The 19,284-nt window shown below is 48.5% G+C and overlaps 1 long non-coding RNA gene across 2 annotated transcripts; it reads right to left on the reverse strand.

Annotated features, from left to right (window-relative positions):
• Positions 1–7,736: 7,736 nt before the first annotated feature.
• On the reverse strand, positions 7,737–16,128 carry LOC138067685 (uncharacterized). 2 transcript variants are annotated; one of them, XR_011142043.1, is made up of 3 exons: positions 15,956–16,128; positions 12,016–12,221; positions 7,737–10,859 (listed from the first exon to the last, which is right to left on the reverse strand). It is a non-coding gene; the product is annotated as an uncharacterized lncRNA (long non-coding RNA). The 2 variants fall into 2 exon arrangements; XR_011142044.1 differs by having other exon boundaries at positions 16,009–16,118.
• Positions 16,129–19,284: the final 3,156 nt, after the last annotated feature.

Genomic DNA, 19,284 nt, shown 5'->3' on the forward strand with positions numbered 1-19,284 from the left:
GCGCGGCGGAGAGAGCCCTCGCTAACAATGAAGCGGCTAAAATTATCATCAATATGTTATTTTAACTTCACGCACAATAATGAAGCTATTGGAGAAGCAGTGTGTACACATAGAATATACCTTCTGCTATTTATGTGTGTTTTTCTAAATTAAAGGGAATATAAAACCGGTGAGAAATCAACTTGGAAACGTTCCTCTTTTGGATAGATCAAAATTTGAAGCCAGACAGTAATAACAAGCGAAAAAGAACCCATCAAGTAGCAGCTTCACAGATTTTGTCACCATTTATGACAGCATCAGGAAAGCCAAGGACTTGCTGGCCCCCTCTGGCCACCTGGATCTCGGGGTTTGAGCGGAGCCCGGGTGCCAGCAGTGGCTGTGGCTGCCCTGAGCTGGAAACCTCACCTTAACAAACGAGAGAGTTTTATAAAGCTTAAAGCACTTAGGTAAGCATCTCTAGAATAAAGGTTTGTGGGACAAGCTCTTGCCTCCATCAGAGTAAGATACCTGGACTGGAAGCTAAAGCTAAACCAAACCCAAATTGGAAATAAAGCATGTGTTTTAAGCGAAGACAGTCACGTGTGGAACAAGCCACATGGCAATACGAACAAACCTCCACTGGTAGGAACGTTCTCACGAGGGCTGGATGTTTCTCTGAAGCAATGCCGTACCCGTGGCAGACGTCACAACCTGGTCCAAGGCTGCAGAGGTTGTTCCCTGCGGCGAGGGGCTCTTTCAGGATCGTGACTGTCCCTCCTCATCTTGCAGGCTGTGAATCCGTACTGTAGACTGTGGCAGGCTCACGTGCACGGTCTGGCTACTCGTTGCCACTCCACGGGCCAGAGGGATCCAACTCGCACTAAACTGGCACCGGGGGGGGGGGGCGGTTTCTCGCAGAAAATGGGACTCCTTGGGGGCCTTGGGCCTCAGTGACAGAAAGCAAAGAACCTCCCTAGTAGCTCCTGGTGTGATGTGCAAGGTGGTCTCTAAATGGAGGTGGTGACTAGCATTTGCAATTACAGGCCTCCAGAATAAAGATGGCAACAGCAGCAGTCTTTCTTGGCCACTGGGCCAGGCCTGCACGCGTTTTCCCGTGCAACTCCTTGCCTGGCCACCTCCAAGGCTTTTGCGGTGTTTTAGAGCCTGCTTCTCCCGCCAGCAGCCACAACCACGGAAATGAGCCATGGAGCAAAGGGGAACCAGCCCTCAGGTATCGCGAGGCCGGTGCCCAGCTACGCGCCCCACGGGGACCGATGCCTGGAGGCGCCCGTGGAGGACACGGTAACGGCATGTGTTAGGGCTGATTTTAAGGGCATTGCACTTCACCAGCCTCCTCCGTCTGTCCTCTCGCTGACCTGCAATGGCCATTCAGCAACTAAGTTTATAAAAGCTTAGAATCAAACCTCGGGGACCGGTAACCGAAGTATTTTACTCACCCCTCCAGAACGCGATGTTGCTCTAGGATTTCCTGCAGTGACCTGCTTCAATTAGCTTCTCTGATCTCGTTGTTCTTAAATTCTCCCGTAACCTAAGCCTTTTGGACATGGAGCAAAAGATAAGCAGTAATTAGCATGTTTAATAGCCTAATCTTGAACTGACTGACATGTGAGAGCTGTTACACCTTTCCAGCTGATTTATGTGCCAGGAAATCAAATCAGCTAACAAGGACCTGGCTACCAGTTTCTCACTTTACTCTTAGCCCATAGTGAGGAGATTTATGTTTAAAAGAGCTGTGCATTGCTTTATTAGAAAACTAGCGTTGTGGGTTTTACATACATACAGTTGATTCTGTTCATCAATATTTTATGTACGCAGGTGTACATAATCTTCATTTTAATGCAAATCTCTCTGCAGCTAGACAGGTGCATTTTCTGATCTCTATTCATCATCAAGAAATCCAATAACTTGGCTGTGTACTTACATCTGGTTAGGGGTTGACCCAATGTGCACTTAAGCATGGATTTCAAATATGGGCAGCAGGGAAATAGCTTATTTCCCCCCTGGCCTTTATAAAATTAAATGCAAAACCCCCCAGTGTTAATGCAATGTTAATGTTGCAAGATCAAGCGCTTGAAAGTCAGGAAATTCCATAACTTGAGGTTGCTCCAGAGATGTTAAGTTGGTACATCACCCATCCTCTACGTTTCGTGGTATTCTTTAATGATTAAAATAAAACTAATATTCCAGCTAGTACTGGAAAAAAAGGAAAGCCTACTGGAAAATACCGTATGTCTGCTAGGGTATACTGCAAGCGGTATACTTGGTACATAAAATGGTCTAACAAAATGGTTTGGGGGAAGTAAACTGGAGCGCTGACAAAACAGCCTCTTTGGGGTGTTTGGGGGGGGCGTTGGGGGGGGACGTTGGAGTCGGATCAAGACTTGACGCCTGCCGAGAGGCGGGGAGGGAGGCCGTGGCCGCCCCGGCGAGCCGAGCAGCGCGCCCCGCCAGCAGCGCCCGCCTGCGCCGCGCACCCGCTGCGGAGGCGTCTCCCAACGCAATAATTGCTTTCTCCTTCTAACAAAGGAATTGAGCTTTTCCGTGGGGGAAAAAAAGCCCTGAGCTGTTTTCCTGCCAGCCGTACCGGCGCCGTGGCAGTCCGTTTAAGCTTCGCGTTTGCGCGCGGCAGCAAGGAGCTGCGGCTCAACCCGACTGTTAAATCAAATCTGCTCAAACTCAGAGGCGGGCGTCTGTCCTCGCTGAGGGCTGTAACGGTCCGGGCCAAACTTCAGACGTCGCAGCGATGCTGCCGTAGCTGTTTCTTCAGAAACATGGCTCTTTCTTGTTGGGAAAGTGGGATGAGTATGTGTTTCCTTCCCTCATTGATCCTGGAGGCACAGCAAAAAGATTACATTTTTTATGTGGAAAGAAGACGAGCAAAAGGACATGTCACCTTTGCGAATGGGCCAAAAATGGAACTCTTCAACCTAAAAAAGGAACATTTCCTAGCGATAGGCTTCTCAATCCGTACAGGACCCGCTTAGCTCCTGCGGGTGTTACTGAGAGCTGAGACTGCAAAACCCTCCTGAAATTCCTGCAGTATCTGGGCCGGCAGCAGTTTCAAAAATATCGACAGCGGGAAGTAATTTTAGAAATTCCGTGCAGAGGCTCCTAAATCAGGCAGGGGCTCTGGCCAGGCGGTGGGAGTCTGTCTCCGGACAGGGTCTGCCAAACGCGGGCTGCGGGCCTGCTGGGGGGGCGGCGCGGAGGGGAGGCGGCTCGGCCGTCTCCCCCTTACCTGATGCCGCACGGCGCGCGTTTGTCATCGTGACAAAACTGTATCATGTTTTGACTATGCCTTTATCTACGACTCTGCGTCTGATTTGAAATATTGTGTTTTTGGGGTACTTTTTAACACTCAGCTTTCAATTACGCGATATTTGTCTCTAGGGCTATTTGGGGTAACGCCGCCTTGCCAGGGTCGGCTGCAGGTGTACAGACGGGAAATAAACTGCTCTGGGTTCAGCTGACCGCAGTAAGCGGGGGGGGTTGGGGGGGGGTTGCAGGTTCGTTTTAACTGGGTGCACTTCACGGCTGCCGCTCCCTGGAAAAGCAGGGCTTGCGTTTGACGGTTGATTTCTGGAAATCGTAGTAACTTTCCAGAGGTTCCTTGGAAGAACCAGGGTGGGGAACGCGCGGGCTGCCGCCCTTCGCCAGCTCCTCCTCCACCAGGAAAGCCGGTGGGGGGGGGACACGGACGGGACCTCATCGCTGTAAAGTGCTCTCCTGCTTGGATTAATTTACTTCGCCGAACCAGTGACCGTTGTCACACGTCCTCGCATCTCCATGGAAACAGCTGCCTTGGCCCTGGACGGCGCTCTGCCTCCAACACCGCGCCAAGAGCTCCCCCGGACGCAGCCCCCGCGCCCACCGCGCAGCGCGAAGGCGCGAGCGGGCGGCCGGCACCGCCGCCGCTGCGCCCGCCTTCCCGAACAACGGGGGTTTCAGGTGAAGCAGCAGAAAACAGCTTTACGTTTTTTGTTATCCCTCCAAGCGCAAAATAAAAAAAACGCCTGTGCTGCCACTACCTGATTCAATCAAGTGGAGTACGCTGGATACCCACGGGCTGCGAGTACTGCCAAAAGCTGACTTGTGTTTTAATTAATAATGCGGTACGCCGTCTCAACAACTAGGCCTTTGGCAATCTGCTTTGCTTTGTTCGTTATTTGCGGTAAACAATTTTCAAGCGATGTGTAGACAACCCTATTTTTTAATTTCTGCTAATTCATAACATTAACAGAATGCAAGTTTTTTTTTTTTTTCCCTTGTGCAATAAAGCAAGTGATTAAACCTCCTCTCTGGCTTATGAAAGATTTCAGACTAGCTCGCTGCGTGACCAGGAGGTGCACAGCTGCTCAGCGAGGTTTCTGCTGGGCCGGGCACAGCGAAGCCGGGTTTCGGGGGGGTGAGGCACGGTCCCGTCCCCGGACGACTTCAGATGCTGAGGTGGACAGGGAGGAGGATTTAAACGACCCCACGTGCTGAACCTTGCCTGCTGCCCTTCGGAGAGCGCAAGGGCCCTCCGCAGTCCTAGACGGCGACGCTGGCTTCGGGCGCCGGCGGCGAGGAGCCGGCTTAGCAGGAGCTCCTCACCCACCGCCCCGTTTTCTTGCAGGGAGTAACTTGTATGGGGAAACAGGAAGGATTCGGGATGCACGCCTCCTAGCCTGCTTTCACTGCTATTTGGCAGGCAAGGAAGGCCCTTCCAGCTTTTGCTGTTCTGCAAATCCTCCTTGTGAGCACAAATAGCAGGCTCCCCGCGCACAGCAGAGCCCTGCTCCTAATTAATGTCTCTTGTCGGGACCATCTGCTCAGCGAAGATCACGCTCATCCCTGAGCGCTTCCGAGCGCCGTGCACGCCCCAGCTGCAGCCCTCCGCGTAGCAAAAACCCTGTTCGTCGGGGGGCAGACCCCTTCCTTCCAGGCCACCAGACCTGGTGGCTCTGCATCTCGGTGACCGCCCGGCGTGCTCTCGGCTGCCTCGTCACCCCTGCGCACGAGAAGGGAAGCTCAAGCCTTGCCCCGTCTCCCGCAGCGGCGCGCTCCCCGGGACGGACCCGCCGGGGCCCGACGCGGGACCCCTGCAGCAGCACTCGCGCTCTCCCCAGCATGGGTCACCTCTACTCCAGGCCCCCTTCTAACGATCCGGCAGCAGACTTGCTATTTGACGCTACCAGGTAAGAGGCAATTGGTCAGAGCATGAAGTAAAATGTCACCCAAATGTCACAGCAATTTCCTAAGTGTCCACAAAATGGCAGATGCTCCTTTTCAATGGCACATAGACTTGTTTGTGGAACAGCAATACCTTGCTCATATATGCTGTCCGCGTTGCCGTTGCTCCCTGGAATTGCGCACTGACAGCTGAGGGACGGAGCATCAGGCCAGGACATTTCCCAGCGGGGCGAGCAGGCTGCCTCACCACGGCCTTTGCCTTTCCTGGCTTAGCTCGGAGTAGCTGGCGTCCGCTCGGTGACCCGGGCAGACCGTTTCTGCTGTCCTGGCACTTCCTGCCTTCGACATCCAGCTTCGTGGCCAGAAGGAGATCCAGCACTGTCCAGCCGCGGGGACACCCTCCTCCCAAGGCAGAACGAGGAAACAAATGTCATCGGCTTTCTGTCTAATTTCAGCAGGGCAGAGTTGAAAGGTAGCACTCTGAAAACAGTAGTCAACTGGGCGAACAGGCAGAAAAAGAAGTCGCCTTCAGCTCACCCTATTCTCAACCCTTCTCAAGGTCCGTGAGAAAGGGCTCCCCTACCCCACCCCTCAGACCCAGTGACATTTTTGCACTTCTGATTCCTGCAGGACTGCCTCCCAGCAAAGACGGCTGGGAGTCGAACCCCGTCACCACAGGGGCTTGGTCCCTGATCACGGGGTAGTTCTCCTTCCTGGCGCTGCTGCTCCCACTGACAGGTTTCCCAGCAGCAGCAGCATGCACAGGCCCCAGACTGATGGTCCAGAGCAGAGCTCCAGCTTGGGCTCCTCTGATCCTGCGCTTAGGCTATCTATCTTCAGCAATATGTATTTTTGATACTGCACTTGCTTCAAAGGACTGAAAGATGCACGATAACAGACATACATAGGCATGACGGCACACTTGCAAGGTGGATTTATTTCTCTTTAATCTGCTACATGTATGCTGTCTTGCTGTGCCTAGCACTGCCAGTACAACAAGCACTGCTAGAGTCTGAGCTGGAACATTTCTGAAGATGCTGGCAGAGCCGTACAGACTACTGTCTCCTGGCAGCACACTTTCTTGGACATGACCTCATAAGACTGAAAACACGTTGCAGTAGGAACACCTCTCCCTTCCATCGTGCTCATCATCACCACGTATGCACTACAACACAACAGTGACACATGCTCACAACGTAAGACAAGTGTCAGAAACAGCGAGCTCTGACTGCTCTGATGAATATGTAAAAATATCACTAAAAGCCACATTGGAAAATGGACCAGAAATAAGAATACATGTTCTGAAATAGCACACCATCTGCTGCATTAAAAAAAACTTACGCAACCACAGCCAACCCATTGGTACGTGGTGTATGGAGACAGATCTCCCTTTCCCAAACTTTTTCAACAGTCTATTCTTTAAAACATGGAGGAAAGCCACATCTTCTGCAGAGCAGGAGACCCAGCAGAAGGTTCTTGCCATGAATGTTTTGCCCTTTCTGTGAGCCCTGTTGACCACACTGTCACTCCCACCATGGCATCAGCACACTAACTCCAGACTTCATTAGGTAAGACACAGAGGAGGCAAAACCTGGCCCTGTCCATGTCAGAGCAAAAAAAAAAAAAAAAATCCCATTAATGTGGCTATGAAGATGCAAATTCTCAAACCAAGTCTGAAGCCAGTACATAAAGCTGCACATCCACAGCTGCACACAGTTGCTGTGTTGACAAGATTGTTTGCGTTTGATCTACGTTTACTTTGCAACATTAATTCATCATATCTCTTCATGTTTGTACATGTCTCTTCACGTTTTTGTGCGTTTACTTCTTGTAACTTCAAGATCCGTCTTATAGAATCTAAATATCTGCATAAATAGCTATATAAATATCTAGACTTTCTATTTTGCCTCCTTAGTGTACTAAGGACTCTAAACATTGCTGTAAATGACTCATCAGACACCTACAAAACATGCATTAACATCATAGCTAGTTTGATGAGCTGTGGTTTGATAGCTCACTTCTGATGAAAGCCCCCACCACTGCAAATACAGGAAATTATAGCATTACAATATGCACAGCACCTATGTGGTAATACTTTAATTATATAAGTCCTAGCAATTAAGTGCATACTGATTATGTGTTGAAAGGAAGCTTAACACCATTAGATCATTGCTGATTTATTGAATTATTATTGGCCACGTTCTGAATCTCTGACTGTCCTTACTTGATCAAAACTCCTCATTTACCTGAATAAAGATGAAGAATTTTGCCCTATAGTATTTCAGGCAATAGTGTGCAATTGCAAAACCTTTTCAAATGCTATTTATAATCCTGAAGCATATTGTTTTATGCTTGTTGAGTTTTATAAACAACTATTCTTCCTGCAAGGATAAAAATAAAGTCAACCAATGGCTTCTACATTTAAGTCAGGTCACCGCAAAGTGCAATAGGCAGGATTTTAAAAGGTCTGGTTTTAGAATTTATTGAAGACAAGAGAAAGACGACTCTTGAAAGCTTACTGATTTTGTGTGCACTACAGTATATTATGTATAAAATAAGGTCATATATGCATTATCTTTATGCTATACATTGTGCATAAAATGAAACAAAGCTGACAAGCCATTTTCTGTATGTTCTTTGTTAATATCACAAACGTAACTGAGGTGCGAGAAGATTCTTTGCATAGAGCATGTCATTGACAAAAAGGTACTAGACAACTGTAAAGAGAACAAGGTAACTGATCTTCATTATTATTATTATTTATTCCATCTTTTCTCTTTTTCTCCGTTAAGCATTTCATTTTAAATTCACTAGGGAAAAAGAATGGGAGGAAATGCATTCTGCTTTCCCATCTGAACATCCTTAAGTCACATATGTTACAATATATTTGCATTTTTAAATAAATACCCCTCACAAAAACAAATTAGAAATGATTATTTATGTCTTATGGAGCTCTGTTACCCTGCAGTGCTGTCAAAAGGTCAACCATTGCCTCTAACTTTGCTGTGCGTACAATGACCTGGAAGTACCATCGATAATGACCCCATGGCTGCAAGTCTTGAAGACTTAATCATCTGACATACAAGGAGCCCTAAGGCATTCATACTTGGCATTTGCCTTATTGAAATGTACACAGACAATATGCATTTTAAACAATTCAAAACTGTGTGCCTAAAATAGTCATTGGGCTACAGATCCCTTTTAGAAACAGGCTTCTCACTATTTCAGCTCTCTCGCTTTGATGAGCAAGTCAGCTAACGAAACAATCTGATGCATCTGGAGCTAGAAACTAGCTGCATTTATTATTGGCATTTGCTCCATATTGCAAGGGAAAGTTATCATCTGCGTCATCTGGAACTTAATTACTATGTGCCACCAGCCAAATTTGATTTTAAGCCTCTTTAAGAGAGAGTTCATAAAACACAACAACAAAAAGGAGGGAAAAAATCTGCATTAAAAAGGAAAAACCTAACAAAACTAACTTTCCCTGCAAAAGCCGTTTCAACTGGAAGCTTCTGCTTAACTTTGCTTCTAGGTCAACTGGTCCTACCTGTGAGCTTATGCCCTGCTCCAGTTTTAGAAATGGATCCAAAATACCGAATTATGCAAGCCTGCCCTCCCTTTGAGGTAGCAAAACAGAAGCTACAAGCAGGGCGCTGAAGACTGCCTCGGATATAAAAGCCAAAGTCAACATTAACTATTACAATCACGAAGTGCATTATTTAATGATCCCCTGTTTAGGAACACTTTTGCAAGACCAGCATATGTTACTGAATCAAATGGGCCTAGAAGGAACAATTTCTGAAATACAGCCATCGGCTTTGCAGGAGTATGCGATCTCACCTTGAGAGTCTTCAGATACGCAGACAGAGAAAGGTCTAGTCACCTGTTGTTGTTGTAACACTCCTCCCAGCTAATTAAAAGCTTCTCATGCAAAGATCAAACCCACAGGAATGTCAAACAGATCTGTTACAGTCTCTGGGAATATTGCACCTGTGAGTCAATGAGAAGCTGACAATCCTCTAGTGACATGTGTACGATCCTCCTGAAATGTTCTCCTCAGAGGGGCCCTCGCCCATCTGCGGTGAGCAAGACCCTGGGTGAGTGGGGTGGATGACCACCTCGGTGTCCCTCCGAGTGGACGGCAAGAGCCACGTCTGGGAATGATGGGGCACTGGCTCCACTCGCGCTGTCGGAGAGGAGCTCTGCTCTAAGAGGAAATTTTAAAGATTTGAGATTTTTAAATAATCTGCATTCTGCATCTATGAGGAGCATCCATTTTGCCAGGTTCTGGCAGTCTTCAGCAGGCAATGGCAATGACTGGTCCTAAAGCGGAGGGGATCTCAGGAGTGTTTGGTGCCTACCTGGAGGAACGGGCGACAGTTCGGAGGCGATGTCTACCAGTGATGGGTAAATCGGGCAAGGTAGGATGCCACTGTGCTGGCCAAAGTGAAACCTTTGAACAGGAGGAGTCCATGTGAAGGTGACTGAAATCTGTGGATCCCTCCTTATGTATATGAGTGGGTCTCTGCTGGTTTACTATATATTTACTGGCCAGCAATGTGCACTTACAAGGTTCATGCAGGTAATACAAAACGTACCCAGGAGAGAAATTAGAGTCGCATAGGCTCGAGCCCCAACCCCTGCCAGCACGTTTCAGTGTCTACAGCCAAGGCCGTCCTCGGCAGACCAGCTGCGGACCCAGCCCTAAATCCTTAACACTGGCACAGGAGAACTAAGAGAGCTGGTGACTACTCAAAAAAAAAAAAAAGAGAGAGACAACACATGTGAACGGAATCATAACTGTTTTCTTTTACATGTTTATCCTCTCACATATCACATTTTTTCATTTCTTGGAGGCTTGATGGAAAAAACTCAGCTAAAATTCTTCTCTTTCTACCTACCCTTGAAAAATATGCCAAAAATATGTCTCCTTCCTGTATTTCATGTTGCTAGGAGTCAAGGAAACTAGCCTATGCACTTTCCATGTCTTCTATTTTAATAAACTGCACATTAGTTTCGTTCAGCAGTTGCAGCCTCTGGCTATCCATTGTACTGTATATTAGTTTTAAATACACATTGCTTGCAATAACACTGGATCAGGAAGCTGTGCCTCAAGTTAAGAAATGGTTAGGATTGCTTTACATTTGCAGTCTCATTGAAAACATTTATTCAATCAAAGGGAAAAATAAATGTGGTCCCTCCGCTCTGTCAAGTATAAACTGTTATTGATCCCCTAAATGAAATTTGTCCATGCTGATCGATCAAACACATTATCTTTTTTCCCCAGTCTATTAACAGCGATTGAAAACTCTCAAGCATCAATAGCAGCTTGACCACGCACAATGGTAAATTTAGCCTATCAGCTCCCAAAATCTGAATTATGCTGCCCCCCTCCTTTCTCTGCAGAGAGCTGGACCTCTGCATTATGACTATATTTTTTCCTAAGCTGAAGGTTAGAAAAAATTAAATTTGATAAAACTCTGAGAATTGTTTGTGTCACATAAAACTCAAGCAGCACGGTAATGGCTGCGTGACAGTTGGGAGGCAGTGGCTGATGTTCACCATATGCTTTAGTCGGTAGCATCCCGGGTGGCGTCCGTCTGCGTGGGAACCTCCCTCTCGCCAGCGCGCGGAGCCTCTCTGCAGCACCCAGGAGATGCCCCAAAAATTCAGTGTGTCCAAGTCTGAAACACAGTTAAGTTGCACAGAAGATACACATGACTCTAATGCATCAAAATGTTACAGCTCCTATATCTGGCGTTCTTTATTTTCCAAAACCAGCAAGAAAAAGAGATTGGGAAGAGGTGAAAGTTTATATATCCTTTTCTGACCAAGAGGCTTTATTACCTAAGGGTGAGGAACTATCATGCCACATGAATCTGGTTTATCTGGAAGTTCAGTAGATTGCAATCCCAGCCCCTGCCAGTATTTTCCCCCGGAAAGCCTTTGCTTTCTATGGAGAGAAGCGGCACCTCATCGTGCGAACAGTAAAGGCACGATACTCTGGGAAGAGAGCGGAGGCGTTGCTGGTGTTCAACCAGTGTAAATGCTGTGAGCACTTACGTTTCAGCACGTCTGCACGGATAAGAGTGGGCTCTCATCCTGGTGTCACCTGCTGTTCACGTCACCAGTGCACCTGCCTAAGGATGCAGCTTAATCAGGTTTTTTTTTTTTTAAATCAATTTGCTTCACAGACATTTCGAGATTGTCTGAAGTGAACTCCCAGCAGCTCAATAGAGTGCCGATCTTCAAAAAGAACTTAATTTCAGGTAGGCTGTGGAAAAAAAAAAACTCTTGTCTCTTAATAGCCATCATGAGGGACCTACTCTCTGCTGCTGTCAATAGCTCATATGTTTGTCTTCTGTCTTGCTGATAGGTAATAATTTTCCAAGCAAGCTTAGGGAGCAGTGACTCTTTATTAAAACTAATAAGGGAGGGATTCACGGGTTTTTAAAAATCACTCAGGAAATTATTACTGACAACTCTTTCTTGACTCACTAAGTAGAAGAAAAGCAATGAGAAGTTAAAATGCCTTGCATGAAGTAAGCTTAGGATTTTGCTGCCACACACATTGAGGACATACATGTTTTTTAATGCAATTCCTTGCAATAGTGCCTTGCGTTACCAAAAAAAAAAGCCTAAAATTTCACCTGGAGTAATACAAGCTTCAAATGTAAGTTGTTGCAATGACTGATTTTGGTTAAATCAGGCAGAAATTAAACATAGACTTCAATTATATCACCTTTCATGATGACTGTTACGCAAACAAATAATTAACAGTGACATATTTTGGGTGCTTTTTAATGCCTGCTTGAAGACACTAAAAATTCAAATACATACCCAGAAAAAAGTAGTCAAAGGCAACAACACGACGAAGGACAGAGAGAGGAGCCTGGATTCGCCACATCCACAGCCGCAGCTGCCGAGGTTCAGCCGTCGCGAGACCGAAAGGGGCTCCAAGGCCGTATCTTCCCTGATCCTTCCATCTTTAAATCAATACCTTCCTGAACTTCACTAGACCTCTGAGGCCCATCGTCTTTCCAGATCTAACAGAAGTGAAAAACAGAACAACACAAAGACAACTCCTCTGCCCCCATTCATTTTGGGGTAAACTCTTCCCAGTCTGTGTTTCTGCCGTGAGGAGGAAAGGGAAAGCGGAGTAACCCAGGGGAGGTTACAGACCTTCTGCAACTGTGAGACCATAAACACGTTTGCAGGTTTTAAGGCTGGAAGGAACCACTATAGCACAGTCAGAGCACTTTCATTACCAGACCAAAAACTTCACCCAGTGATTTCTGGGTGAAGCCCGTAACTCCTGTTTCGGCATATCTCTCGCACATCTATCTAAAAAAAGCCTTGTCCTGACATAATGCAGAATGAATTCTGTCCCTAGATAGGTTCTGACGGTTAATTACCCTCACAAATTTGGACCGTATTTTAGTCTGAATTAATCCAGTTTTAGCTTCCTACTAGTGCACTTCATTACACATTCTCTTTAAACCTAGACTTTCCTCTGTCAGGAAGCCTGCAGAGCATGGTCAAGTCACTTCTTAATGTCCTCCTGGATAAATTAGACTGAGTTCCAAGCATCCTGCCATGAGGCATGCTTTCTGGATCTCCAGTTATTCCTATGGCTATTTTCTGAACACTTTCCAGCTTCCCAAGCTCCTTCCTGCAGGACGGAGGCCAGATCTGGATCCCAGCAATGTTCTCACTACTCCAGTAATATTCACTTCACCTCTCCTGCTCTATTGGCTATTTTTCCTTCCTTCTCCAGAAAACCAGTAACTTTTCTCCACCAGCGCTGCGTTTGGCCCATTTTCCGGGCAGCCTTTGCCATGTCACCCTACATTGCTTGACGTGGTCTCTGGTCTCGTAGGCACAATGGGCCCTCACGGTTTGTTGGTATATTGCCTCAAATTATCATGTTCCCATCATTATTTGCTATTTTCTATCACTTTATCTACTGCGTTTCTCAGCGGTATGGTGAATACTCTGGGCTAAGAAGAAGTCCAGCTGAGCCATGTGAGGACCTCCCCTGCTCAGACTTTCTCTCCGAGGTCCGTGAGTTACCCAGCCCGTTACGGCAGTGGTGGGTTTGCACAGTGGTATCCCCTACCCCAAAAAGCCATAGGAAACGGGGCCAAATATCTTACAGAAGTCCAAAAGCATTGCCCGGGGCAGCAGCCGGCACAGGGCTGAGCTGTGGGTCGAGGTCTTTCCCGGGACCGCTGGGTGAGAGCTCTACTCCACTAAGGACAAACGCAGCTCTGGGCAGCTGCTTTGGCCGACACCTAACCCGCCGTTTGAGACCCAGAGCTCATGCACCCAAAAGCTTGTCCATTTTCCAGCTGTACAAACTGGTCTAATAAAAGCAACGACCTCTCCCTGTGCTTCAGTTGAGACTATGATCTCGATGAAGTTATTTTTATCAATCTCACTTTTAATCTAATAAAAAAGATGACTGGGGAAACGACATAAAGACCAGTTTCTTGCCAATATTGTTGCATTTCACAGCATTATAACAGTTTTCTGGGGGAAAAAAAAAACCCATGATCATATGTGGCAACATCTCTTTCCCTCTTGAAAAATGTTGGCAGAAACAATGCCTTATTACTTTCCTGGATTTGTCCCATTGTGGGCAGTAATTCCTTCCCTTTCCTGGCTGCAGAGTTTTGTAGAACTCCTCCGGATCCTCCTCATAGCGGGATTTTCATCCTGTGCTATTGTAGCACCGGACTGCCATGAAGATAGGGATGTGATTCTACTTCATCACTCATAAAACTGAAAAGATAGAGCCATTTTTTTGAAATTTTTTAAAAATATTGGAACGCTCATTAGGAAGGCAGCAGAGGAGAGCCAAAACCAGTTTTAGCCAAGACACTGCTGGCTGAGATCCCCGGCCGGGGTGCGGAGCGGAGCGCGCGGTTGCTCCCAACGGTCCCACCCGGCCACGGGAAGAGCCGAACACTCCCACGGGGAAACATCAAAAGAACGAAAACACAAAGAAAGAAAAAAATTCCTGTAAGCAATTCTTCCAACGGATTTGTGGTGCTCGATCAGCATTTAAACATGCCTTCCAGAATAACTGTAAAAGTTATTTCTTACTAAAAGTTCGAGCAGCTGCATTTCAGTTTTTCTAAGGCGAGGTCTGTATCCACGTGCAATTCCGCTTCGCTGCGCCCGCTCTGCTTAAGCTGCTTTCCAAAGCTGTAATGCCATAAACAGAGAGCCTCCCACACCCTGACAAGTGGGAAAATACATATTAACGCCAGACATGATGTGGGTGTTTCTGAGCCTTCTTTTAAAGACAAAAACCAAGCTTATTTGTCAGAACCTATTAAGCGCTGTCTAAATAAGAGCAGCGCGCAAAATCCGTGACGACAGAGTTTTCGTCCTCATTCACCGACTTGCTGAGTTCTGCTCTTACATGCGCAGCTGTAGTTAAGGGCTAGACGGCGGTCCGGGGGCAGTAGCGTAAAAATACTTTGTCATCACCGATACTTCCAGGTCCTTCACCTACCAAATCGGAGAGGCGTTTTCTGCTCCTGGCTGGCCGGCGGGGCTGTGAGCGGTCCGGGGAGCCGGCGCCGCGCTCCTGCCCGCCGCCGGGCCAGCCCTTCCCGTGAGCGCTGGCTCTGCGCGCTTTTGCATACGGACGTCGAGCCCAGCTCGAGCTCTTTCTTGGTGGGATTAACCTGGCGTTTCCCCCGCGGTGCAGCGGCCGCCACGTTGCTAGAGCAAAGGTAGGCGAAGGGGAGGGGGGGAAAGCCAGCGGCGCGGCAAGGGGCTGGGCGGTTTCGCCCGCGTGCCCGGGGCCGGCAGCTGGGAGAGGCTGCAGACCTGGGCGGAAACGGCACTTCCATCGCGACAAATCGGTGCTGCTGTCCCCAGGACGCGCGCTAGCGTGTGGGTTTTCTCTGTCTCCCGTTCTTGTGCAGCGCTCAGGCTGCCGGGACGAGAGCCCCTTGGCCGGGCCTTCTTTACCCTTTAAGGCCAGGCGGTGATGCCGCTGGTGGCCGTAGAGGAGCATCTTCCACGGACGCCTCCGAGTGAGCGAGTTCTGCAGTGAAGGGCAAACGAGCGCCAGCGAGGATAAGGCAGCCCGGGTCCCGGCCGGGCACGTGGCACAACTACAGCGGCGTTCGGCTTTGCTCTTAGTTCCCACGGATCTCAGGGAAGGATCTTGTACCTTAGCGAGCTCACGATCACTCGAAACCCTGGTTTGGTTGGTGTAAGCCAGGACAAGCTCAGCCGAAACCGGTGAAGTTACGCTACCGTGCGAACGAGTCGGGCCAAAGGTCTTGCAGAAAAGCGCAGCGATAGGAACCGCCAGGCAGGCCGCCGCGGGTGGACGCTCGGGGAGCTGGGGCGGCTCGGGCACGGCAAGCAGGCAGCGTTTAACTGCTCAGCGACCGGGGCCAGGACGAGCTCGAAACCACCATTTTTTTTTACAGTTTCTCCGCGCTGCAGAGCATCATGCTCCCTCCCAGTGAGAGCAGCTGATGCTGGGGCAAAGCGCGGTCACGCTGACCGGCTGGGCCCTGGGTTCCTCGGGAATCGCAAAAGCTGAAGCTGGACCGGCTAAGCACCCTTAACGCCGAACTTGAAGAGAAATCGCTAACTTTTAACATGCCTCCTGTCTCTTAAAGTTTGTCCGCTTAGATAAAACAAAGCGATTCGTGTTCCTGTGCCACTCCTCCCGCGCCCCGCTGGGTCCGTACCCAACGCTTACACACGTGCACGTTCCTCGCCAGGACCTACCTTTTCTCTCCCTTACCTTCATTTTCCGGTCACGCGCACGTTCCGTTTTTCTCGTGAGTGATAAAATACTTGAAAGAACGACGCAGTTCTCCGAGTCCACACATCCAGCAGGTAGGAAATCCATCTTTTTTCTCCTCTTGTGTTTCCTTGATGTTAAGACTTCCCAGCCGGGCCGGAGAGGTTTAACAGCTCCAGGCGGGTCCGCGCCCTGGACCGCCGCGCGGCCCCGGCCCCCGGCTCGGCCCCCCGGCAGGCCGGCGGCGAGCGGCTGCTGCGGGCCCCGGCAGCGCCCCCGCTCCCCCTTCACAGCCCAGAAGTTTGGCGGCCGTGAGGTCTCCGTGCGCAGAGGAAACACGCTTGAACTTTTCTTTTCAAAACTTTTCAGCTTGAGAAATATGAAGTGCGCTGTGCACTTCCTTCGCGCTGCCAGGTTTATCACCCAGCGCGTATATCACTCAGCGGCGGCCCGAGACGCGCTCCCTTCCTACGTGCTCCCCGTCTGCCTTTTCCGCCGACACCTCGGACTCGGGAGAAGCCCCAGAGTAGTGAAAAATAAAAGGCACCCAGAAGGAAAACCGCTTTATTAGGTACTCTGCATCTTCTAGTTCAATAAGTTGTAATTACACACGTCTATTTTTCTCTTCAAACACAGAGTTAGCCTTTTTTTTGGAAAAAGAAGAAAAAAGCAAAGTCAGTCAGGTTCTATATATGATATTTGCTGGTAGATAATTCAATTATGTTAGAAAATTATTTTAAACATTAAGATGCACAAAGTTCAGTTTTTCTCCATTTCTGCTACTATCACACCAGCTATTGATAAGATGTCTAAATTTATTGCAGAATAATTCTGCAGGAAAAGAGATAAAAGGTTCCTGAATAAAATATGAGGCGAGAGCTGTAAATTGTAGCAATGCATATCATTTCATTCAAATGTAGGAAGCAATTACCATCTGCTATACTCATCAGTTCCCTCCTTTATGACTTAATTATATGTTTAATGCTATCAGATCAAGGAAAGGGCACAATAGATGAATGAGTGAAAGAAATAGAAAAGATTCAGCAACAAGACAAAAGGCAGATGAAAAGTAACCCAAGAAGAGAATTGATTTCATTTGTTGGGAGAGAAGTTAATTTAAATAGTATATTCTATCATCTCCTGTGCTGTGCTGAGATAATATAAATCATGTGTTTGTGAATTTGCTTCATACAATTTTAACAAAAGCATTCAAGTTTCTGAAAACCTAGGGTCTGCAGGCTTTGATTTATTTATGAAATGAGTAACATTTACAAAGAAAGAGCAGTGACTGACAACCAAAGCATTTAAATTATTATGAACAGCACTTTGTTGTACAAGTAGTAGATGGCAGGAGAGAGGCCGACGAGCTGCCGGCGCCCGCCTCCCGTCCGGGCCCAGGCATCGGCAGGGATCACGCGCGGCCTCCGCCACATCCCTGCGGCTGCCGGCGCCGCCGCGCGTCCCCCGCCGTCCCCTCCCGCTCGAGACACGGCGCGACACGGCCCGGCCTGGCCCGGCCCGGCAGGACATGCCTCGGCCCCGCACGGCATCATCTGCCGAGCGTCCGTCTCCCTCTACTGTCGCGGCCTCGGCGGTCGTCCCCGCTGCGCACCGGGGGCCCCGGTGTCGGCGCTCACAGCTGAAACAGGATTTCAGATACTGGAGGACAAAGCACGCAGACACGGACAGGGAGGCTTTCGAGGGGTGGGGTAACGGTCACTCTTAAACCTCGCTAATGCTAATCGGATTGATAAGGCAAACATGTACGAGGAGAGACCTGCTACTACGGCACAGATCACGCGTGTGCCTCAGAAAGCTGAAGCAGCCTTTTCATGACATTTAGAAAGGATAAACACTCGATTTACATTAATCCACTTTAGGTAGACCTAGTTTGTTGGAGATTGTTTTGACAAAACAGGATGACTCCCACAAAAAAAATCCAGCAAACTGGCTGAAAAGGCAGTGCCTGGTTCTGAAGTCACCAGACCTGTCCCGCACCGCTGTCGTTCCTCTTGGTTTCCGAGGAAGACCTCCCGCTTCGCGCCCATGACGGTGAAATCGAGAAGCAGGCCAGGAATTCCGCAGAGGAACACGCAGGCAGGCGTATTCGGCACGTCCGCCTTGCAGAGACAGTAGGGAATCGTTTTAAGTCAGGAATCAAGTTGTGCTCGCACACACTATTACAAGCTGGGCAATATCTGGCCAAGAGGCAGAGAAGAGCTGGCTGGCGCGGGGCTGAGGAGTGCAGCGGAGAGGAGCCGGCAGGCTGCAGACGGCCGTGCTAGGGAAGGCTACTTAATCTCTGACCATCTGTCTGAGACAAGTGCATCGGTTTCCAGTGTCACATAAGTCCGTATTACTTTGGTTTGGTAAGAGTATCGATAAGAGGACTCAGGCTCAGCAGCTTTCCAGAGCAGCCCCAGAGGAGGTGGTCGCATCCGCCCCATGCCAGGGTGGCTCTGGACCTCTGAATCCACCAGGGACACCAGTGAAATCGCTCGCGAAACAGCTGCCGCCTCGCAGCTCCCCAAGGGCCGAGACGGAGAGGAGAAAGGCAACGCAACTGCCCTAATGGGGTTCCCACACGCGACAGTCGATCACGTGCCATAATCCACTTCAGCCTCAAGGACAAGAGTACATTTATGCTTCTGAAATATATTGCCTCTGGAGAGTGCTCTTATGAAAAAGGCTAACGTACTGCTCCAGCATATAAGCAAGCATATAGCCTGCAAGATGAAAACGATCCTTCTGCTATTCGCCGTCAGGAAGGCTTCAGCTAGACTATGATGTCCAGCTTTGGACACAGCATTTCCAAAAAGACGTAGTCAGGCAGTGAGAAAGGAGAAAGAGCAGAGGCAGAGAAAACTTGCCTACAAGAAAAAAAAAAGTCACTTAAGTTATTTTATCTGGAGAAGAAATGATGAGGGAAGAGAGGAAATTGAAGTAGGTAGGGCAGCTACAGAAGGAGCATGGCGTTGAGGAACAGGCTGGTAATGGTGGGTTTCATTAGGGCAAAGGAGATGCAGGTTAAACAAGGCAGAAACTTTCTAGTAGTGAGGACAGTTCGGCAGTGGAATAGCTGCAGCGGGAGAAGGAGGAATCGTCATTACACGAGGTCTTTTAAGAATAGGTTAAGCAAACATCTGTCAAGAATGAGATATCGAGAATGAGATAGGAGGAGCCGGTGCTGCCTGGTGGCAGGGCATGGAGCAGATAACCTCTGGAGGCTCCTTCAAGGCTGATTTTTCGAGGAACGCATGATATTTGGACTTCCTTCCTCAGGTAAGATATTTCTAGTCCTCAGTGAGATCAGGATTGTAATCTGAAAA

Source organism: Struthio camelus, chromosome 6, assembly GCF_040807025.1.
Source record: "Struthio camelus isolate bStrCam1 chromosome 6, bStrCam1.hap1, whole genome shotgun sequence".
Taxonomy (NCBI): Eukaryota; Metazoa; Chordata; class Aves; order Struthioniformes; family Struthionidae; genus Struthio; species Struthio camelus.